Source organism: Arvicola amphibius, chromosome 3, assembly GCF_903992535.2.
Source record: "Arvicola amphibius chromosome 3, mArvAmp1.2, whole genome shotgun sequence".
Classification (NCBI taxonomy): Eukaryota; Metazoa; Chordata; class Mammalia; order Rodentia; family Cricetidae; genus Arvicola; species Arvicola amphibius.
The window spans coordinates 74,495,519-74,515,025 of NC_052049.1; the positions used below are offsets into that span (position 1 = coordinate 74,495,519).

Consider the following 19,507-nt stretch of genomic DNA (forward strand, 5'->3'; position numbering starts at 1 on the left):
AACTATAATAATGTACTTTGACATTTTTTAAAGTAGGAATCGATGAAACAATTGCCTGCTTCCTAAGCTGTGTGCTTGCCTCATCTATTCTGACCATGTTTGATAAACAAATTGTTGCCTTATTATTTATAATTTTACTCTGTATTAATTTCATTTTTTGTCACAACTCTGAAGTCTGCTTGAATCATGTTTGAAAGCAGAAAACTGGGTTTGAGAGATAAGCAACTGAGTGAACCAGCAGCAACTATGTAACCATAACCCTAAAATAATCGCCCCAAATCCTGAGCCAGGACTATCAGGAGAAAGAGAAAATCCTGTTTGCACTGCTGTAAAGTGAGGGAGATTGTTTATATTCTTTCTCAAAGGTGTTTTGCTTACCATGGCATGACTGATTTATGAAACAAACTTAGGTGACTTTTTCTCATTTACACTTTAAAATACACAATACTACAATCATCGGGAGACATTAATTCCTCTCTCTCTCTCTCTCTCTCTCTCTCTCTCTCTCTCTCTCTCTCTCTCTCTCTCTCTCTCTCTCTCTCCAGTAAAACAGGACTGCATTGTAATTTTTCTCAGACTAAGTCTCTTAGAACGAGAGCTCCAGGGGGCTGTGAGATAAATGTTGTGGGTACTGCGAAGCAAACCTGGGTCCCCTATAAGGTCATCAAGTGCTCTTAACTGAGTTATCTTTCCAGCCTATATAAGTGAAAAAAAAGATTATTAAAATGTTAAAAGTTCTAGAAATACATGCAAACAGCTTTATCTGGATCATATAATTTCTGAGATTTTGGAATAAATCTAGAGATGTTTCTATTATTTGTATTTACTATTTTACTTAAAAATCAAGGATAAGGAATACATGTTATAACAGGATAGTATAAAAATATAACAGGATAGTATAAAAATGAAAGTAGATGCTGTTGATCATTTTTAAAGGACACACACAAGATATTTTTGTAAACAATAGGGTTTAATAAAGGACAAAAGAGTATATTTCAGTTGAAAAGTCCAAGATGGAATTGACATGGAAATATAAGGGTAACATTGCAAACCTTGTAAAAAAAAAAAAAAGCTCAAATTCTAATATTTCACTGCTTACCCTGAATTATTGTTATTATTACTATTATTATGTTGTCTTATTTTCAGAGATAATGAAAACATAACATTTTTTCATGATGTAAATGATGTAAAATAATATGGCAAAAATTCAATGAGAGCACATAAATCTACCATCCTATGAAGATCCAAAAAGCAAAAGCAGCATTTTCTAGACATCAGTTTCTATGCATATAGTTTAAATAATTCTCTTATAATGCAGTAAAAGTTCTAGAGATTAAAATGCCTCAGTTCATCGAAACCTAAGATATATGATGTTTAGATTCTACACAGCAGATACCACTTAGATAGTTACTGTAGCAGTTTGTAAAGAAATCTATCAAGGATGATCACCCATCTGTAAGTCTGTGCTCCCCAGAAGCTAAAATTAATCCTTGGAACATATTAACTATTCTCAAGGGCATGTTTAGGCAATATGTCTGGTTCTAAGTTTTTCAAGATGTAGAGCTGTCATAATGAAAACATTGGTATCTTGGGTTTCCAATATTCAATTTCCATAACTTCAGTGATCCAGTAACATCATGCTGTGGACCAGATATCAACCTCGTGGATATCCCTCCAACACTTTGGATGCATTTATGTGAGTGGTACAATCCGAGCTTAATTCATTTCCTTCATATGTTCTTGTTTTCATATAAGTTTTAGGCTGACTTTTAATCTTCACTTAATTAAAGAACTGAATCAATTCACTTTTTTAACCTTTTTACATTTGCTTTTGGATTCTCACCATTGAACCAAGATTTTATACCTATGCTAATCACATATTTCACCACTGAACTATATCCCCAGTCCATGGTTCAAATAACTTTTATTTTACTCTACTGAAAAAAGTCTTTATATTATGGTCTAATTTACATAATGTATAATACAAGTTATCTCATTAGTGATTAGCTTTAGAATTTGAGTCATCAACTGCAGCTTCCATTTTGCTACTGAACCTACTTGCAGGCTGGAAAAACTGTTCAGAAAAAGTAGGAACAGTATTTTCCTCACAGTATTTCTCTAGTAACTCCAAAAGTTCCCCAAGAACGACATATGCTGCATGAGAACCACTGGTGAGCTAGAATGTGGTACGCAATCTCTGCTGCCTTTCTATCATACAAAAGAAAAAGAATCTAGGAGCACTCCAGTTCTCATTAATGCAAAATATTAGCTCTTGATGTAGGAAGCTAAGTACTCAAAAGGTTTTAAACTAAGGCACTTCACAGAAGGCCCTCCTACCTAACTCACCCCGTCTGTGTGTTTCAATGCAAGCTCATAACTTCCCATTGTTCTGGTACTAACCATACTATTTAGCCTATTTCAGTTTATTTTACTAGGCTTCTACAAATTTAATAATGCCTTACTTTTAAACCTTTTGTCTGTTTCTACTTTTTATCATGATACATAAACTGATTTTTATATAGTTATCTATCATTCTGCTTCTATTACTCTTACTTTGAAAATATACTAAATACATACTAATTAACATTTCCTTCTGGATGAATTCTACCATCCACTTTCCTTTGAAAATTCTCGTTTATAGTGTTATTCTTTTGAACATCATGCCCCTGTTTTAATCGATAGTCCTGGCTTGCCAGGTGGTTATTGTGTCTTCAATCTGTAAGACCAGGCTGTCAGTCAAATATTCAATGTTATTTTCTTCATGTGAAACCCTGAACAATATAGCATTTGGTTGAATAGATTCAAATTTAATAGCCTAGTCATTTCCATATTTATTATAAATTTATCTTTGGAAACAAAAAATCAAAATTTGCTTGGTTATCTCTCATACCATCTGCTGTTTTTTGGCATACAAATAAGTATTCAAACAGTATATATAAAAGTATATAAATGCAGAATAATTTAATACAGTTAACTAAGCTTAATAAGAATATGTTCTTAATGTAGAAAAGAAAACCAAATTTTAGTTTTTAATATAAAATAACGAACAGTAATTATTGCATAGTCACTGAATAGAGGTGGTAATATTAGATCGACAGATATTTTGGGATATAAACACTGATTAGAATGAGGTCTTCAATGAAATAATGCAATCATAATTTTAAGTGCACATTTTATATTTTGCTTCACTAATGAGATAATTTGGATCATATATTATGTAAATTACTCCATAATATAAACACATGATGATAATCTTAAACTTTATACCTGATGGTGTGAGTGAATAAACATGCCTTCTCATCAGGTAGTTGCAAAATTTCATTTCCCATACATATTGCAGATGATAAACTAAATCACATAATGACATAATTTGTGATAAATTTTAGCCTTGTATCTGATCCAAGTATTGTGACATGGTCTTAGCTCCATGTGTTGCAAGTTAGAAGCTGTGTATTGAATATGACTGCCACAGTGGTATAGACCAAGTAAAAGCAATGCAGTTGTTCTTCTTCATAGCTCTTACCATTCTCTCTTATTTTCCTTTTAAGAGCTTTTCCTAAATGTATTTGAAACTCAGCTTTATTAAGGCACAGAGCTTCTGTACTTTGTTCCTCCTGTGTTCTCACTAGCTGCTCACAGCTGCATCTTTGGGGGGCATTTTCACATAGTTTCCAACTCATCTCTCTCATGCGTCATCATCTCCTAAGTCTTCATTGCTGAAAACTCATCTTACCTTCTGTTTGGTGAAATCCTCTGCTGTGTTTTGACATGTTTAGATGGGTTTTTCAAATGCTTCCCTTGTATTGTTTCCTAACACCGCACTCCTGGTCTTCCTTTGTTACTAGGCATGTTTTGACACCCATTTCTTTAAATTTGGTACACCTTCACATTTTCCATCTTATACCCACTGTTTTTCTCAAAACACAGATGAAGTCATTTAATTCTGGGGCTTTACATGTCAAATGTTATGGTTTGAATACAAAATGCTCCCCAGAGGCTCACATGTTTGAACACTTGGTCATCAGATGGTTGTGCCATTTGGGAAGAGTATAGTACCTTCAGGGTGAAGCCTTGATGACCAAAGGGGGTTACTGGGGCAGACTTGGAGGTTTTTTGTTCAGACTCACTTCCTTTTCAGATTGCTTCTAAAGTGCAGGTGTAATGTGACCCATGGTCTCCTGCTCCTGCCTTTATGCTTTGCCCATCACAATGTATTGTATACCTTTATCTGTAAACTGAAATGAATATTTCTCCCATAAGTACTTGTAAATATTTTGTTACGATACTGACTGTAAAATCTGATTATATGATCACTCTATGGAATGGTTAAGAAGAAGGTATTTTATTGTAGATATGAGGGAGAAAACAGCCAGAGGTATCTAGAAGAGTCCAGAGCAGAGACAGAGAATGTAGAAGACTGAAAATGGCCAGATACTACACTTAGCTATGAGAAAAGGAGGAGCAGACCAGAGACATAGAAAGAGGTGGGGGGAGGAGGCCGTGGTGGAGAACAAATAATGAAGACAAATAGAGTGTGGGCAAAAGACAGTACAAAACTGAAGAACAAAGGGGAACATAGCAGAAACAATAATATTACAAATTATTAATCAATAATACTACAAATTATTAAGTGCTAGTTAATTGTCATAGTTACCTACTATATAAATAGATAAAATATTTATAATCTGTAATATAACCTATTATATCTTGCATTAAATATAAAGTGACATACACAGTAAATCACTGTAACTACTATAATCCATTAAGATTGGGATCTTTTGTTATATAAGTGACAAGAAAAGTCTTTGTATATTATCTAGAGAGACCCCAGAGGCCCTGAAAATAATATTTTCATTGCCTACCCACCAGAAAAAGATTGTAAGACCTTGCTGTCAAAGACATTGCATGCATTAGGTGCAGATCATGTAAAAATGAAGCTGGAGCTAAACTTTAAGGTTCTTCCATGCTGGTGATCTGGTCTGGGCTTGCTGAGCATTTGAACCTTAGGCACTGAGCTCTAGTCTTCATGTTCTTACTTTCCAATGTGACAGTTGCACCCATGTTTAGTCAGTTTAAACCATTTATAGCCTCTTTCATATATTTTTATCATGTAGTCCTTGGCAATTTGACACTACCTTAGATATAGTTTAAATCACTGCTTCAGTTTTAGTAGAGCTCTACCTGTGATAATTTAAAGAAGCCCCTCTGGCAGAAAAAAATGCTCCATAGTAATTTTGACCTTACTTCTTTCAGTTGCTCTTTGTGTTTTATGTGGTATGTATGTGGTGATAGTGTATCCATATGTGTCTATGAATCTTTGTTTCTGGAATTTAAGAAACACATACAGTATAATTTGGAGCAGAAAACTCATATGAAAGTTGAATAATATACAAAAATTCTCAGTGTAAACTATTTCTTGTTTATCCCATGTAGCACTCAAAGCAGATAAAGAGCTTCTAAATCATTTCTGAGCCAAGGATAAAGGTTTGTTGCTATGCATTCTCTGCCACTGGCATTACAACATTTTCAAATTCTTACTGGTATAGTGATACCATTTTTAAATTTATGTCAGTTCTTGATATAGTGTCTCAAGAAGTACATATTGCTTATGCCTCCCTGAAAAAGCTATAGTGCCTGTTCCTGTTTATTCTTAATTACTAGTTCTCTGTTCCTAGGATAACTTAATTTTATGAAGGTTTATCATTCTAATAAAATATTTCTCTAATTTGCTCTTTTTTAGATTTATTTATTTTATGTGTATGAATATCTTACCTGCATGTATGTGCACCTGATGTGTGCCTGGTGTCACTAAGATCAGAAGAGAGTGTCAGAAGCCTTGACAGTAGAGTAAACGATGGTTGTGAGTCACCATGGAGGTGCTGGGAATAGAATCTGGGTCCTACTATAGAGCAAAAGTTCTTTTAACTGATGAGCTGTCTCCCCAGGCGGTTTCTTATTTGTTTTGTTTGTGCTGAAGTGAACATGTGCATACCAGTGTGCATGCAAGTGTATGAGCAAGAAGCTTATATTCTTACTATTGCTACTTATATACTTACTTACTAAAAGCCACAAGGCAACATTAGGTATTTGCCCCAATCACTCTCCACCTTGTCTTTTGAGACAGAATCTCCCAGTGACTGGAACTAATTAATGGCTGGTCAGTTTACTCCAGGGATCCAACCATATCTCCTTTTAAAATGACTTTCGGGTATCCAAATTCAGATCTCATGGCTGCAGAATAAGTACTTAATTGAATGAGCCATCACCCCAGACTCCTAACAAATACCACTTTAAAAATCAAACATGTGAAGGCTGGAGATGTAGCTCAGTGTTTAGGAACATACAGGCACTGCACTTGCAGTGGACCTTGAGATTGGACTCCAGCACCACACTGTTACTCAAGCTCCAGAAGATATCATGGTTTCCTTTACCATCGCTGAACACAATACTGACATGAGTAATCCTCTCCATACACACAGAATTAAAAATTAAATTAAATTCTCTTATAAATTAATCTTTTTAATTGTTCTCAGTAAATATGTTTATGTTACAGAAACAGGAGTTTCTTTAAGTTTTTGCAGTCTACGGTTCTAGGACACTATGGTCTAATATAACAACTTCACTAAATTTTGTTTGGTCAGGGATCTGGAAAAAACTTCTAAATAAGCTTTTTATGGATTGTTCATCCTAATGACATACACATTCAGTGTGTCATCCAGCTTCCCCCGATACTGTTTTAATAGAATCTCTCTTCTTATGTTGTTATACTTTGTGAGCTTCTAAAAAGGTAAGATTTCTTTAGTTATGGCATATAATTTTTGACGTTGACCATCTCCATGTGCATATTTCTTTATTTATTGTGATTATTATTAACACTACTCATGCTTGTTTATGTCTATAATTGTGAAACTTTTTGAATAAAATAGTGTCAGAATAGTGACTCACAGCCTTGGGGACAAGACAGAGATGTGAAATCATACTCCAAGACATGAAGATAACTAAAAAGATAGACAAGGAATGTTAGGAAGCATAGAAGAGAAGTGTTTGCCACAGGATATGCTTGATACCTGAATTTGGAATTGGAATCAAAGAATCAGACTGAAGACAGAGAAGATAATAAGTAGGACAGTCTATCAGACAAAAAAAGATAAAGATAATGGCAAACTGGAGAAAATAAGATCGCGTAGACTGTGAAGATTATTCCTGGAAGATATATAGAAGTTAGTTAGAGCTCAGTGGATTATTGGGTAGGATGAATGAATAAGGAGGGAAACAAGAGGAAAGGTCACGCCATGCTTTTTGTTACCGATTTTGAGTGAATGAATGAAGAGCAGTTACGCGACTTTGGGCGGTAGGTAGATTGAAAATATTTTCCTTTGTTATTATGAGACAAGTACAGTTTCAGAAAGAAAACAATGGTTCTGTTGTGTACATATTTAGTTTAACATGCCAAGTTTCAAGTAGGTGACTCCACAGAAGAATGTGAAGCCATGGTCTGTAATGAAAGAGAACAAGCAGATTCAGTGTATAGCATTAAAGAAGTGGTTGTGAAGGACAACATGAGATTTAGGAGGAATGATCAAAGACATGTCTGATGCTAGGATTGTGGAAAGAAATCATTTCAGAATGAGAGGAGATCGTGAGCTTTAGATGAAATTAAAGGAGGGTGTCTCAGAAAGTGAAAGATCAGTAGCCTGGACACTATAATTTAGAGTGTGCAAACCCACATGCAAGAATTTCCTTGTAGAGCCTGAGTTGCTCTTGCAGTGTTAGAAAGTTGTTGGTGGTGTTATAATGTTATTTATAGCCCACGAGTGTGTGTTGGATCACCTGAATACCTGGCAATACTCTATGCATTCCATTCCATTCCAAACTGCTTCACAGACTCTATCAATATTAATCAAATGTATGCACACAACTGGCTGAATGACAACATCTGGGTTTGAAAATGGAGTCATGGTATAGGTACTTGATAGGCAAACACACACATGTACACCTATATAACATGCATGCACAAATGTATATGCAAACACACACAAAACAATTCTAAATCAATGAAAGAAACTTATTTGGATGGTACATTTCTGTATTTTTAGCACTAGTGAAACCGAGGCAAGAGCCTCACAAGTTTGAGGCCAGACAGACAACTCTGTCTCATGAAAAATCTATATTGGAAAGAAGGGTTCCAGAAAGAGAAAGAAGTGAAAAAGACAGGGAGATGGCAGAGAAACAACCCCAAACCATTGCTTATATGAATGAAACTGTTAAGGAAAAAAAAATCAAAATGAAGTGAACCTTAAACAACAGAAAGTTCCCAAACGAGCAAACAAAATCATCTATACAGTTTGCAAACATGCACATTCTCTTATAAACCTTATGTGTACACAATAAAAATAAAATTCAAAACAATAAATGAAAGATTAAATGATTATGGAGAGGTGATAAGATTTGAAACTGGCACATAGCAGTAATATAGACACTACATACTCCTGCCAGGTGCAGCATGGGGAACTTGAGAAAAGTGAATCCATGTAAGGTGTTAGTTTGCTGGAGTTCACCACTGCCCTCAAACATAGTCTTCCCTTGGATCCTCTACACATTCTCTTGCTTCCCATTTGAGAAATGACCTTTAGTGTTCTTTCTTTTCATGTTCCTCTCTAGGCAAGATTTAAACACAAAACACCATGCCGTAATACACATACTTTCATTCTTTAGATAACTTAATTGGTTTTTGTAAGTCCCACTCAGGTTTCCAAAGATTAATAACTGGCAGTTTGTTCTTTTCTTCCCTGTGAGGTCAGATTAAAATATCAACACTTTGCTTGAAATCTCCCTTTGCTTATCCATTTGAGACCAAACAGTGGCCAGTGGGTGGGCACATAGAACATTTTACCTACTTCATAGGCCAATTCTCTCTTTTATTCCACTCCAGTGAAAAGAAGAAAGATCTATTAAATATTCTCAATTCTTAGTTTTCTTCTTTGCCATCATGTTGTTCATTAGCCAACCTTGCCAGGTATGCATTCTAGTATCTAACATCTGTTCTATCTCCATTCTCTTTTTTATTCAGTGTTGACATTCTGTTGTCCAGTTGGCTATGAAAATCTCCCAGAACAAGCTTCCTATTTCTTTCTCCTTAGTTATTATCTGTAGAACAAATGATATAAGTAGGATGGCATTTCATGCCTGCTTAAAATGCCTGTGATTTTTTTGCTGTGTTTACAGTAATGTAGATCAGATGGAAGGATATAGTCTTCTCTTTCTGTAATTTACGTATTACACTTGGTGTGCTTACAACAGCTGTCCCTACATTTCTCATGGCAAGACTAGTCTCTATAATTTTAAATACTGTTATACTGATTTATGTATTATATTATATATTTATATTTAATTTATAATAAATTTTCATTTATTTATTTATTTTAAGATTATAATTTAATTATGACAGTTATTACTTTCACCCCTCCAAACTCTCTCATATATGCCGCCCTACTCTACTTCAAATTCGCACCCCACCATTTTACAATTGTTTGTGTGTGTGTGTGTGTGTGTGTGTGTGTGTGTGTGTGTGTATGTGTGTGTGTTCATTCTCTCTATTTGTTTGGTTAAATGCCAGAAGTGCAAGCCTCTGATTCTCTATGCCATAGACTTTGACAGCTCTACCCAATCACACAACGATTTTTGAAAGAGGTAACTTGACTGTTTACTTCTCTGTTATGTACTCAGCTCTAAGCTCAACAGTTCAAACTTGCAATATTCATTGAATTAATAAAATCAATATTACTGTTGAATTAAATAAAGAAAGAAGAGAGAGTAGAAAGATGTGGTTTGATTGGCTCAGAGCCATAAAAAACCACCTTCATTTCTTTCATAATTTGATTATGTCCCCTGATTTCCATTTATTCAGTCTCTGCTAGTCTCTGGAGGCTCTTATGTGTTTCCCCTTCCCTTCTTCTGTGCATTAACTTATCACTAGTATTTAAGTAAAGCTCAGTTTCAGAAAATTGTTAGTTTTATTACATAGAAGTCTAACAAAGCCTTCTGAGCAAAACAATTATGATCATAACTCTTCATAGATTGGTTAACAATTTAAACTCAAGCAATGAGACAATCTTCTTTACAACTGACAGGAACAGGATGATATATATATATATATATATATATATATATATATATATATATATATATGTGTGTGTGTGTGTGTGTGTGTGTGTGTGTGTGTATATACATATATATATATGTATATATATATGTAATGTGTGTATACATATACGTGTGTGTAAGTAAGTTTGTTTGTGTGTGTGTGTGTGTGTGTGTGTGTGTGTGTGTGTGTGTGTACATTCAATCAGGGAAACACTACTCTCTTATTTTCACTAGTATATATGATGATCCTGTTGGTATATCTCCTGGTATGCAGAGTGGAGCAGAGTACCAAACAGTACTAATTCCAGGACTTTATGTCCCCCAGAAATCCTGTAGCAATCTGTAGACCCTGGATGGCCCTGGTTATTTCTGTTCACTCTGTATTTACCTAGTTATATCTGTTAACTTTGAAAGTCTTGCTATATATCTTCCCAAACAGGTTTTTATCAACTGTAATGAATCTTTTTCTGTCCAAACAGCCAGCTCCCAAATAATGGCATGGAGACTTCTTGTTAATTATGAAAGATCAACCTATAGCTTTAAACTTGTTCTTTTTTTTTTTTTTGGAAGGAAAAGTTTTTTTTATTAAAAATTGCCATCTTCTTCCCTCCTCCTTCCCCTTCCCTCCCCTCCCCTCCACCCATATCTCCACTCCCTCCCTCTCCAGGCCAAAGAGCCATCAGGGTTCCCTACACTATGTTGAGTCCAAGGTCCTCCAGGTCCAGGAAGGTGAGCAACCAAACTGACAAGGCTCACACAGAGCCCGTCCTTGTCATAGAGACCAAGCCCGCCGCCATTGTCCTTGTCTTCTCAGTCAGCCTCCACCATCAGCCACTTTCAGAGAGTCTGGTTTGGTTGGATGTTCCATCAGTCCCATTCCAACTGGACTTGGTAATCTCCCGTTAGTTCAGTCTTGCCGTCTTGGTGGGTGAACGCATCCCTCATGGTTCTGACTTTCTTTCTCATGTTCTCTCTCCTTCTGCTCCTCATCAAACCTTGGGAGCTCAGTCCAGTGCTCCAGTGTGTGGCTCTGTCTCTATCTCTATCCATTGCCAGGTGAAGGTTCTATGGTGATATGCAAGATATTCATGAGTATGGTTATAGAATCTGGCCTTTTTCAGCTCCCTCTCCACAGCTGCCCAAGGAACTCGCTGGGGGCATCTCCCTGGACACCTGGAAACCCCTCTAGAGTCAAGTCTCTTGACAACCCTCAGATGGCTCCCTTAATTAAGATATATGCTTCCCTGCTACCATGTCCACCCTTCCTATATCCCAAGCATGGTTCTTACAACTTTAACATATTTCTATTAATCTACATGCTGCCACATGGGTCATGGCTGATACCTCTTCCTTCAGGTCTTGCTTGTTTTTTGTCTCCCAGCATCTTTCTCTCATGCCTCATTTCTTCTTCCTACTTCTCTGTGGTGAAACTCCCACTCCCTAGCTATTGGCCATACATATTTTACCCCAGCAGTCGCAGCAATACACAGTTAACAAATTACCCATGATAACCATGTGGACAAAACTAAGTTCTCTTAAATGATATCAATATTACAACACTTCACAAAGTCTGGATATATCAATTCAGCAATTTTCATTCTTCCTCTGATTTACCTTTTTGATGCTCAAATGACAAGCTCTTCATTTTCTGATTTGAAAATGTTTCAATCAGATGATAGAAAAAGCATGTTGGGTCAAAATTAATTAATTTATGCCCTTAAGGCATTATCTTAGGTTATTAATATGTACATGCTATTCTTTTAGATTCTAAGTGGTGAGTTTGTAATAGTACAGAAAATTTCTGAGTTAATCATTGACAAACTGAAATATAAACTGTGCAAAATTATTTCACTTTAATTGGATCACAATTATGGACCTTCAGTCTCTCAGATGTCTTTTTGGAAGCTGCTCTGGACAGTGCTATTAGAGATGGGAATGCAATCACGGGCCTGTACTTGAACAGCCTTGCTTATGCTTCCCTTCCAGTTTTATGACATCTCAGCCAAAAAGCACATTTCACTTCTAAACTAAACTAATTAAGAACTCAGTAAAAATATACAGGCTTCTTTTCACTTTTCTTTCCAGAATCAGGCTATCATAATGGAGATGCATGGCACATTTCGCTTCTAAGCACCCCAAAGGAAAGAGCAGAAGGCTTTTTGTAGTACTCAGGATGAGCTGGAGTATTTCATTCAGAGTAAAGATGACTTCTTTGGCAGTAATTTGGAAGCTGGCAAGATTATATCATTCTTTTATACTGCTAATAGTGAGCAATAAAGTTGTCAATGAGGAGACCTTGGCAACAAGGAATATGAGAGGTGATAAGGAGCCAGTGTCTACCATGCTTCTAAATCAAAACAGGTATGCTTGCTTCAAATCATTTCCCTATCACTGCTATACAAAATACCATATATGCCACTAAAGCACCAGTGATTTTCTGCTTACCATTCAAGATTTTAGGATGTATTTTCACCTTCTAGTGACTTTTTAATGGAAACTTTTAATTATCACTATGTTTTATGCTGTGTGACACAATTCCATAATTACAAGATTCTTTTCATGCTAGCAAAAGACATTTTTAAGTATTTAAATAATATGTGAAAGCTTTTCTTCTTCACTAAGGACACAGCTGTCTTTCTAAAAACTATTTAAATGCATTTGGAAGAGGATGACTTCAAATAAAAATGTAACAGAATAATATTTGGGCAGATATTGTACTGTGCTATAGAAACTGTATTCTAAAGAATGTGACACTTCTGGGAAAGTGTCATCACTTAATCTGAATTCAGAATTGCTTGCCTCTTGTCAAATGTCTGTTTGTAACATTAGATAAAACTGTGCCTGTTCTATTCTTCAGTATTCAGTCTACGATTTGGCCCAGAATTCATGATCAACAAATGCAAAATAGGTAACTGAAATAATGGAGCACAGAAGAAATCAAGTGTGAAAGATACCTGAGATTTAGGAAGATACTGGGCTTAATGCACTTAATGCACTGGATGAATAAGATGATTCAACTTAGGAAGGGTAATTTCTAGGCAACAAAGTTGGAATTCGGAGTTTCTCATACTCTCAGTGCGATCACATGCTCCACTATTTTAACCCCATGTCTCTCGTCTCATGAACATAAGAGAAAAGCATTCAGGTAGTTTGCCTTGGGAAGGAATAAAAGGAGCAATTATTATATTGCTACTGTGTATTAGGCTTTGAAATAGTTTTTTATTCATTAACTTACAGATTACTTCAGTTTATTTTTAAAAGATATTATTTTATATAATGATAAAACTAATTTACAGGCCTACATCTAAACAATAAATGTGGTTTTAAAGTCAGTGCATGCTCATTCCTCATCATCACTTAAAAAGAGAACCATAGCCTAAGTGCTTCTTCCTTGCTGGCCTGCTGAGGAGAGAGATGCTATAGGAATATTGAACTTCAAAGAACGAGAACAGAATCTTAAAGGATTATGAAAAGCCAGATTCTTGTTAAGAAGCCACTTCTCAAGGTAAACTGACTTGCACCTATTGATTTAAAAAGCACAAACATACACAAGTGAGGCCAATACAACTTCTGCACCCAGTGTCTCAAGACTTCTCATTTGTAAATGCGCCTTGGTAAATCACCCTTCATAAAGTTCTAAAGAGAATTTCTTGTTCACTGTGACTAGATGGGGTAGATGGAGTAGTGGGGCTGTGTCCCACCACCCGGCTAGCTTTACACCTGAAATAATTACACGGAAACTGTATTCATTTAAACACTGCCTGGCCCATTAGTTTCAGCCTCTTATTGGCTAACTTCTTACATCTTGCTTTAACCCATATTTAGTAATCTGTGTAACACCAAGAGGTGGTCACTTACCAGGAAAGATCTTAACCTGTGTCTGTCTGGGAGAGGAGAGGCATGGCGACTGCATATGGTGACTTCCTGAAGCATCTGCCCCACTGCCTTCTACCCAGAATTCTGTTCTGTTTACTCCACCTACCTAATTTTCTGTCCTATTAAAGGGCTGAGACAGTTTCTTTATTAACAATTGAAATCAACACAAACAGAAGAGTCTCCCACATCAAGATGGAAATGTTAAAAAGGCATATATCTTAGCTACTTCATGTATGAAAACAAATGTTAAGGTATTTCTTTTTCTTCTAGAACATAGAATAAGAAGGAGATATTAGAAAAGATGATAAGATTACTGAATTAATTGTATTCTGGGATGTTTTGCCTATTTTCAAGATCTGAGAAAGATTTTCAAACATTTGAACTGTAAGATGGAAAACACAAAACTAGAAGAATGAACCATTCCTGTTATAATCTTCTCTTGGTTGTGTTTGTAATATGACATTTAAGTTCTCAGGAAATACTTCTAAGATTTTTACAGTGAAAATAAATTCTAATTTATAAAGTTTTGCTTTTTTCTAAATTATCAGAATTTTACAGATGACAAAGCATATTGTGTTTTCATTGTTTATCATGTCAAGCCCTGAATTATTATTCAAATGCTATTATTAATAAGATTTTATGATGGGGCTATGTGTCTGTATGTGAAAGAAATGAAAAGGCTCTCAGGCTTTGAGAGTCATAACTCAACATCACTTATAGTAATCATCATAATCACAATGTTCTAAGAATTAAAAGCTGAAATATTAACATTTCACTTTCATGCTAAAATTGATTTTTTTCTCAGAGCTTTTGCATTTTTTGAATAACGATGATTCTACAGAACCAAGGAAATCAAAACTTATAATATAGATGTTTGAAAATAAAATACATTTTAATATGTGTTTCCAGGCACAAAATACGATAAATTTTAGAATCCCTTTGAAAGTAAAAAATTTATGCATTGATTATATAAAGCAATATGTTAGATATTTAAAAGATCTATAGACATGTCTGCTGTATCAAATACTATAGAAGAATATTTTAGCTGTTTTTCCAAACAACTTAACTGTTTTTATGTTCTAAGCTCAAAAAATAATATCTTCCAGAAAATATTCAATAGAATTACCATTCATAGTGTTCTGAACAAACAGTCATGGGTATTCAACATCTTTTTAATATATTCAACTATTTCCTCATGGAGGTTTAGATTTAGTAACTATATTTTATTTTTGCTAGTACAAACATTTTTTTTATTTTTTATTTTTTGCATACCTTTTTCCCCTTCCTCATCTTCTCCAGATCCCCCACTTTCCCCCAACCCAACCCTCATCTGCTATTCAGGCCTCCCCTGGGAAGTCAAGTCTTACCCATAACCTCATTAAGGCAGGACCAAGCACCCCTTCTGACCCTGTCCCATGCCTAGGCTGAGCAAGGTATCTCTCCACAGAGAATGGACACCACAAAGCCAGTTCATGCATTAGACTTAGATTTTAGTCCCACTTCAGTAGCCCCATATATGGCCCAAGCCACACCATTGCCACCCTTATTCGAAGGGTCTAGTCTGATCATATGCAGGTTACCCAGTTTTAAATCCTGAGTCAGTGATCTCTCACTAGCTCAGGTAAGCTGATTCTGTGGGTTTCCCCATCATGGTCTTCACCCCTATGTTGCATATTATTGGTTTTTTTTTTTTTTTTTTTTTTTTTTTAGGTTTTCATAATACTTTTTTTTTTTCTTTTTTCTTTTTTTTGTTTTTATTTTTTTTTTAATTTATTTTTTTATTTTTATTTTTATTTTTTTCACATTTAAAAATTTCCATCTCCTTCCCTCCTCCTCCCCCTTCCCTCCCCTCCTCCTCCCCCTTCCCTCCCCCCCTTCTCCCCCTTCCCTCCCCTCCCCTCCACCCATACCTCCCCTCCCTCCCCCTCAAGGCCAAGGAGCCATCAGAGTTCCCCACTCCATGCCAAGACCAAGGTCCTCCCAACTCCCCCCCAGTCCAGGAAGGTGATCGACCAAGCTGAGAAGGCTCCCACAGAGCCCGTCCATGCAGAAGAACCAGAGCCCAGCACCATTGTCTTTTGCTTCTCAGTCAGCCCCCTTTGTTGGCCACATTCAGAGAGACGGGTTTGGTCGCATGATCCATCAGTCCCATTCCAACTGGGGTTGGTGATCTCCCATTAGTTCTGTCCCACCGTCTCCATGAGTGAACGCACCCCTCTAGTTCCTGACTTTCTCCTTCATGTTCTCGCTCCTTCTGATGCTCATCAGGTCCTTGGGAGCTCAGTCCAGTGCTCCAATGTGGGGCTCAGTCACCTTCCCCATCTGTCGCCAGATGGAGGTTCCCTCACGGTCCTGACTTTCTTTCTCATGTTCTCTCTCCTTCTGCTCCTCAACAGGACCCCGGGAGCTCAATCCGGCGCTCCAATGTGGGGCTCCGTCATTTTCTTCATCTATCGTCAGGTGGAGGTTCTATGGTGATATGCAAGAAACTCATCAGTATGGCTATAGGAACTGGCCTTTTCAGGCTCCCTCTCCTCAGCTGCCCAAGGAACTAACTGGGGGCGTCTCCCTGGAAACCTGGGAACCCCTCTAGGGTCAAGTCTCTTGACAACCCTCAGGTAGCTCCTTAAATTAAGATATATGCTTCCCTGCTCCCATATCCACCCTTCCTATATCCCAAGCACCCCATTCTTCCGAGCTCCCCCCATTCTCCCCTTCACACTTTTCTCTCCCCGTCTTCCCTTGGCCCAGTCTTGCCCAACCCTCAAGTTCCCAATTTTTCCTGGCGATCGTGTCTACTTCCAATATCCAGGAGGATTACTATATCTTTTTTTGGGAGTTCACCTTCTTATTATCTTCTCAAGGATCCCAAATTTATAGGCTCGATGCCCTTTAATTATGGCTAGAAACCGAATATGAGTGAGTACATCCCATGTTCATCTTTTTGGGTCTGGGTTACCTCACTCAGAATAGTGTTTTCTATTTCCATCCATTTGCCTGCAAAATTCAAGATGTCATTGTTTTTTACCGCTGAGTAGTATTCTAGCATGTATATATTCCACAGTTTCTTCATCCATTCTTCCACTGAAGGACATCTAGGTTGTTTCCAGGATCTGGCTATTACAAATAATGCTGCTATGAACATAGATGAGCATATGCTTTTGTTGTATGATTGGGCATCTCTTGGGTAGATTCCCAATAGTGGAATTGCTGGGTCCTGGGGTAGGTTGATCCCGAATTTCCTGAGAAACCGCCACACTGCTTTCCAAAGTGGTTGCACAAGTGTGCATTCCCACCAGCAATGGATGAGTGTACCCCTTACCCCACAACCTCTCCAGCAAAGGTTATTATTGGTGTTTTGGATTTTAGCCAATCTGACAGGTGTGAGATGATATCTCAAAGTTGTTTTGATTTGCATTTCCCTGATAGCTAGGGATGTTGAGCATGACCTTAAGTGTCTTTTGGCCATTCGAACTTCTTCTGTTGAGAATTCTCTGTTCAGTTCAGCGCCCCATTTTTTAATTGGGTTAATTGGCATTTTACCGTCTAGTCTCTTGAGTTCCTTATATATTTTAGAGATCAGACCTTTGTCAGTTGCAGGGTTGGTAAAGATCTTTTCCCAGTCAGTAGGCTGCCTTTGTGTCTTAGTGACAATGTCCTTTGCTTTACAGAAGCTGCTCAACTTCAGGAGGTCCCATTTATTCAATGTTGCCCTTAATGTCTGTGCAGCTGGGGTTATGTGCAGGAAACGGTTCCCTGTGCCCATTTGTTGTAGAGTACTTCCCACTTTCTCCTCTACCAAGCTCAATGTATTCAAATTAATATTGAGGTCTTTAATCCATTTGGACTTGAGTTTTGTGCATGGTGATAGATATGGATCCACTTTCATTCTTCTACAGGTTGACATCCAGTTATGCCAGCACCATTTGTTGAAGATGCCCTCTTTCTTCCATTGTGCACTTTTGGCTCCTTTATCAAAAATCAGGTGTTCATAGGTTTGTGGTTTAAGATCCGGGTCTTCTATACGATTCCATTGGTCAACTTCTCTGTTTTTATGCCAGTACCAAGCTGTTTTCAATACTGTAGCTTTGTAATAGAGTTTGAAGTCAGGGATGGTAATGCCTCCAGAAGAACCTTTATTGTATAAGATTTTTTTGGCTATCCTGGGTTTCTTGTTTTTCCATATAAAGTTGATTATTGTCCTCTCAATCTCTGTGAAGAATTTTAATGGGACCTTGATTGGGATTGCATTGAATCGATAGATTGCTTTTGGTAGAATTGCCATTTTTACTATGTTGATCCTCCCAATCCACGAGCAGGGGAGATCCTTCCATTTTCTGGTATCCTCTTCAATTTCTTTCTTCAAAGACTTAAAGTTCTTGTCAAATAAATCCTTCACTTCCTTGGTTAGAGATACTCCCAGATATCTTATGCTATTTGTGGCTATTGTGAAAGGTGATACTTCTCTGATTTCCCTCTCTGCTTCCTTATCCTTTGTGTATAGGAGGGCAACTGATTTTTTGGAGTTGATCTTGTAACCTGCCACGTTACTGAAGGAGTTTATCAGCTGTAGGAGTTCTTTGGTGGAGTTTTTGGGGTCGCTTATGTATACTATCATATCATCTGCAAATAATGAAAGTTTAACTTCTTCCTTTCCAAATTGAATCCCCTTGATTCCCTTATGTTGTCTTATTGCTATTGCTAGAACTTCAAGCACTATATTGAAGAGATAAGGAGAGAGTGGACAGCCTTGTCGTGTTCCTGAATTTAGTGGGATAGCCTTGAGTTTTGTGACTCACTCACTTGTGTACTCTGGGAGCTCAGCCCAGTGGTTAGTTGTGGATCTCTGTTTCTGCTTCCATCTGTTTCTTGAAGAGGAGTCTAGCATCTGTAGGGTTGAGGGCTGTAGGCTGGTTATCCATTGCTTTATGTATGATATACACTTATGCAACATATGTCTTTCTGGGTCTGGGTTACCTCACTCAGGATGTTTTCTTTTCGTTTTTGTTTTTGTTTTTCTCTCCATTTCCCTGCAAATTTTAAGATGCTTTTTCATGTTTTTTTTCAACTGCTGAGTAGTACTCAATTGTGTAAATGAACCACATTTTCTTTATCCATTCTTTTGTTGGTTGAGAGGCATTTAGGTTGTTTCCAGGTTCTTGCTATTATGAATAATGTTGCTATGAACATAGTCGAGCAAATGTATGAGTTGTGGTAGAATGTTCTTCCTTTGGGTATATGCCCAAAAGTTGTACTGCTGGGTCTTGAGGCACGTTGTTTCCTAATTTACTGAGAAATCACCATACTGATTTCCAAAGTTTGTACTCCCACCAGCAATGGAGGAGTGTTCCTCTTATTCCATATCCTCTCCAACATACTGTCATCAGTGGTTTTGATCTTAATCATTCTGATCAGGTGAAGATTTTTTCCAATTCTATAGGCAACTGTTTTTTCTTGTTGACTGTGTCCTTTCCTTTAGAGAAGATTC

General features: G+C 36.9%; 1 protein-coding gene across 1 annotated transcript in view; it reads right to left on the reverse strand.

Annotated features, from left to right (window-relative positions):
• The window catches only part of Gria4 (glutamate ionotropic receptor AMPA type subunit 4), a 364,384-nt gene that overhangs the window by 220,439 nt on the left and 124,438 nt on the right, over positions 1-19,507 (reverse strand).